The sequence below is a fragment of the Sciurus vulgaris genome (assembly GCF_902686455.1).
Source record: "Sciurus vulgaris genome assembly, chromosome: 5".
Classification (NCBI taxonomy): Eukaryota; Metazoa; Chordata; class Mammalia; order Rodentia; family Sciuridae; genus Sciurus; species Sciurus vulgaris.
Window position 1 is genome coordinate 117,183,541 of NC_136465.1, and position 6,000 is coordinate 117,189,540.

Below are 6,000 nucleotides of genomic sequence, written 5' to 3' on the forward strand. Positions count from 1 at the left end.
GTTTCCTCATGAGATACCCACCAATTGTTTTATCCTGGACTTTTGATGTGGGATCAAGTTTGAATCATTCAGGGATTCTTTAAGCTGACCATCTCACAAATGATTTATTTATTTGGGTACCACATATTTAACTCTCAGGCACTCAACCACTGAGACAGGGTCTCACTGAATCGCTTAGCACTTCACTTTTGCTGATGCTGGCTTTGAACTCACCATTCTCCTGCCTCAGCCTCCCAAGCCAAACTGCTGGAATTACAGGCATGTGCCACTACGCCAGGCACAAGTGATTAATTTTTAATGAAGCGGTAGTATTAAGCCATCATTCATTCTTCTATAAGACAGCAGTGTTATATCTGGGTATCTTAGACATCAATAAAATTTGCAGTCATTTTATAAATAGAAATACATTCTTTGCTCTCGTTTTATCTTTATGATAGTGGGATAAAAGATGATTTAACTTTATTTTTTTCCCTTTGGGTTTATTGGCATGTGGGAGAAAAATTGCTTTGGTAAAATGTTAAATTCATACATAAACTTCTGTGATTTGCAGAAATACCAATCCAAAGCAGGATGCTTTATTAGTTGCAACACTTGATTCTTTTATGAAATGTATTCACAATGACTTTCTTTCAGTCTGTTCTCCTTAAATAATGTTCTTGGTGAAAGATTATTTTCTGTGCCATTGTGATTTTAATAGAGTAACTCAACTAATTATATTGATATTTAATTGCACTTAATTGTTTTTTATTTTTAGTATGGATTATTATTTTAGTACTGATTCTTTGTCATATCAAAGAGGTTTAGAAATATTTTGTATCCAATCTTCTAAAATCTTAATACTTAAAAAAATCACAAAAGGAAAGTCTCTAGTATGGGTATCCTCTTATGAGGGTGCAAATTGAAGCAAATTGAATTAGATGCTTTCAACTATTTTCATCAGTGTTTCTTATTAAATTATTTAGTTTTCCTTGATGATTGTCATATATATGTTCACAATTTTTCTGTAAGGCATTTGATATTTAAATCATATGTGATTTTTTGTCTTTCCAACATTTGCATTGATGTTCCACTTTTTTTTGAGAAATATTTTGATATCTCCAAATATGATAAAATCAATGATAAAGATATTGAAGAAAATGTCAACTGTTGGCTTTTATCATTTCTTTTTGTTGTGTGTTACGGTGTAAAATTTAATGCTGATGAGAAAATGTACAAATGAGGAAATGTTTTAAAAGATGGTGCACTCCTAGTTTTTACCCAACTGATTTTTATGCATGTTTGCCTACTTCCAAACTAACAGAATGTATCAATAAATTCAATCAACTTCTCAGAAGACCCCAGTGATCACAGGAAGTATGCAACTCTTTTGATAGATGAGAAAAGGAGGACTCACTAGGGTGGGATGGAGAATGGTAGAACAGAAGGATTCTGGTATTTAAGACAGTCTTGTAAAAATAGGCTTCTAGTCTTATGTATTATAATTAGAAAAAATTCTTTAATCAAAGATGTTTACTATTTTTTCCCCATAAGACAAAAGTGGTTTTGTATTATTCTGAATATGATTCTAGATTTAAAAACTGGGTTTTACTCACTCTTTATGAATATTCCCAATAAATCAGTTAATACTATTTCTTCACTTCTGCACTTTAACTGCAAGTATCCCTTTTTTATTTGTTTTATTGATGAATGCCAGATGGGCTTACTTGATGAAAATCGCTTTCTTAAGGTAAGAAGGGGAATATATTGGAAAGATATGTGGAACACACTGAATTAGTAGAAGTGCTAGAGAAAAAGGTTTCTATTTGGGTAAGAACCAAGGAATCCCAAAGAATGAAGAAGCAACACTGTTCAAGAGTTGCATATGTACATCCAGCCTTATTGAGTGCTACTTTTGCAATAGGTGAACTTCAAATATTTTCAGTTTTTTTCCTTTTCTGTTAATTTAAATTCTGATAGGCAGCGTGATATCATGTAAGCCTCTTTACTAATGATGGCAAGATCCTTGACTTGACCTATCTAACCAGAAAAATATCAAATCTTCAAAGTGTAATGGTATAGTTATTGAAATGGCTACATCTGCCCCCCAGACCTGACAACATCAAATACTGGTGATGATGCAGAGCAATAGTTCCTCTCACTCATTGATGGCATGGATATAAAATCTTATAGCAGATGCTTTGCTGGCTCCTTACAAAGTAAACACAGACTAACTCTGTAGATCAGCATACAAGTTCCTAATATTAAAAAACTGATTAAAACTTATGTTCTTATGGAAAACTGTACATGACTGTTTATAATATCCTTATTCATAATTCCCCCAAATTAGAAACAATTGTGATTTTTTGTTAGGTGAATGGTATATTCATACAAGGGAATATTATTTAGAAATTAGAGAATAAGTTTTAATTTGCATAGCAGTATGGATAAGCCACTTAAGAATTTTGCTAGATGAAAATATGATTGAATTCATATAGTATTCTGGAAAGGCAAAATCTACAATGAAGGAAAATAAATCAGTATTTCAAGGTATTTTGAGTGTTGACTGGAGGAGGCCCTGGAGATTTTCAGGTTGTTAGAATTAATCTTTTTGGTGCTGTAAAGGCAGAGACATAAATTAAGCATTTGTTGAATCCCATATAGCTTCACTGCATGAAGAGTAAATGTTATGCACGTAAATTTAAAAAATGAAATGAAGACTCTGAGAAAAGAATCACACTATGTTAAAAAATGTATGGCCTAACATCAATGTTTATAGCAGCACAATTCACAATAGCTAAGCCATGGAACCAACCTACATGCCCATCAACAGATGATGGTCACAGGAATTGTAGTATATATGCCTACTTGAGTATAGATGACATGATGAATTGCTTATAATTTATTTCTTTCATACTCTAGTATGGAAGTTGTGGGGAGTAACTTGATAATGAAAAAACCTTGAAAACACTCTTTAGACCAGGTGATTAAAGTTAATATCATCATTCATAAGCCTTGTTGGTAAAATATATCTACTGATATGGTATCATGAGAGAGTGATTTCATCTCTCTGACTTTCAAAACCCATACCTACACACACTTTATCTATGAGAAAAATCTCATACAAAACAAATAGATTTTTGTATGTATTTGTATGTAATGTATTTTGTATGTATTTGCATACAAAATACCTGTCAAATGTTCCTCAATGCTTTTAAGAGGATCAAAAACAACCCCCACCCTCCCAAAAAAAAAAAAAAAAAAAAAAAAAAAACAACTGAGAAGCTGTCAAAATCCAAAAGTGCCTTGAAGAGATCAGAACTAAATTAATACCAGATAGACTTCTAAATGGTATCCTGGAACACAAAATAGACATTAGAGAAAAAAATTACTGAAATGTGAAATTGTGGAGTTTAGTTAGTGGTAGACAGCATGACTGCTTTCTTGGTTTTCACAAACACTTCACAGTAATATAATGTAAGATGGGAAATTGGGGGAATGTTGGGAAAGCAATTTACAGGACATTGCTGTACTAGCTGAAAAATTTCTTTTAAAACAGAAAACTGTTCAAAAATATAATTCTATTTAAATAAAATGTTGAATAAAGAAATTGGTATTTTTTTTTTAGGAGGGGAAATTAAGACAAGGCTGACTCTCCTAAAAAAACTGTAATCCAATGCTTTTAAATACTGCCTAGGAAATTGACACTGAAACCACTGAATGATTGTATTACAAAATTGTTTTTCTTAACTCTCTCCTTTAAAAAATGTTTTCATTAGTGCATTACAGCTATACTTAATAGTGGGGTTTATTCTAACGTATTCATTCATGTAAAGAATATAATTTGTTCTATTTGAATCCTTAGTACTTCTGATGTCCCTCCCTGTTCCCTTCCCCTGTTCTCCTTTCTCGACAATACTGGTCAACCTAATTATTGTTTTATTGTTTTTTTTTTTTTTTTTTTTCAATTTGGGCTTTGTAAATACAGATAAAAGTGGAATTTATTATCTTATAGTCACATATGAACGTAGCGTAATTTGGTCAATATTATTCTGCAGTTTCTCCCTTATCCCATTTCTTTTCCCTCTCCCTCAATTTCCTTCTTCTACTCCACTGATGTCACTTCTATTTTCATGAGAACAACCTCCCCTCTTTTTATTTGCTTATATTGCTCTAGCTTCCACATATGAGAGAAAATATTTGATCTTTAACTTACTGAGTCTGGCTTATTTCACTTAGCTTTTTATTCTCCAGTTCCATCCATTGATGAACAAACATCACAAATTTATTTTTTATGACTGAGTAACATTTCCTTGTGTACATATGCTGCATTGTCTCTATTTATTCGTCTGTTGATGGGCACCTGGATTTGTTCTACAACTTGGCTATCGTGAATTGATCTGCTGTAAACATCAATGTGCTATGCTGATTTTATTGTTATGGATAAATATCAAGGAGTGGGATAGCTGGGTGTTATGTAGTTCCATTCCTAGTCTTTTGAGGAAACTCCATACTGCCTTCCAAAGAGGTTGTACTAATTTACAGTTCCACCAACAATGTATGAGTGTATCTTTCCCCACACATTCTCACCAGCATTATTATTTATTATTGACTTCTTGATGATTGTCATTTTATTGAACTGAGATGAAATCTCAATGTAGTTTTGACTTGCATTGCCTGATTATTAGGGATAGTGAACATTTGTATTCTATTTATTGACATTTGGGTTTCTTCTCTTCAGAAATGTCTGTTTAGTTCTTTTGCCCATTTATTGATTGGGTTATTTATTTATTTTTTTTGGTGTTAAGTTTTTGAGTTCTTTATATATTCTGATACTACTAATCCCCTGTCAGAGGAGCAGCTGGCAAAGATTTTTTCCCCATTCTGTAGGTTTTTTCTTCATGCTCTTAATCATTTCCTTTGCTTTGCAGAGGTTTTTATTTGATGCCATCCCACTTATTGATTCTTGGTTCTATGTATTGAGCTTTAAGGCTATTATTAAGGAAGTTGGTGCCTGCACCAATATGTTGGAGTGTGGACCCACTTTTTCTTCTAGCAGTTGTAGTGTTTCTGATCTAATTTTTAGATCTTTGATCCACTTCGAGCTGACTCTTATGCAGGGTGAAAGATAGGGATCTAAGTTTATTGTTCTCCAGTTTTCCCAGCACCATTTGTTAAAAAGAATATCTTTCTCCAACATATGTTTTGGGCACTTTTGTCAAAATGACTATTTCTGTGTGGAGCTTTCTGTGTCTTCTATTCTACTACATTGTTCTTCATGTCTGTTTTGATGTCGATACTATGAAGTTTTTTTTTTAAAACTATAGTCTGTAGTATAATTTGAGTTGGGTATGTGATGCCTCCAAACTTGTTCTTACTGCTGAGGATTGTTTTGGCTATTCTGGGTCCTTTATTTTTCCATATGAATTTTTTTCTTTTTTAAAATTTATTTTTATTGTAAACAAATGGGATACATGTTGTTTCTGATTGTACATGGAGTAACAACATACCATTTGCGCAATCATACATTTACATAGAGTAATGATGTTTGATTCATTCCGTTATTTTGTCCTTCCCCTGACCCATCCCACCACTCTTTTCCCCTCTATACAGTCCCTGCTTCCTGCATTCTAGCCCCCCCCCAACCCCATTATGTGTCATCATCCGCTTATCAGTGAGATCATTCGAACTTTGGTTTTTTTGAGATTGGCTTATCTCACTTAACATGATATTCTCCAATTTCATCCATTTGCCTGCAAATGCCATAATTTTATCATTCTTTATGGCAGAGTAATATTCCATTGTATATATATGCCACAGTTTCTTTATCCATTCATCAATTGAAGGACGTCTAGGTTGGTTCCACAATCTGGCTATTGTGAATTGAGCAGCTATGAACATTGATGTGGCTGTATCTCTGTAGTGTGGTGATTTTAAGTCCTTTGGGTATAGGCCAAGGAGTGGGATAGCTGGGTCAAATGGTGGTTCCATTCCAAGCTTTCTAAGGAATCTCCACACTGCTTT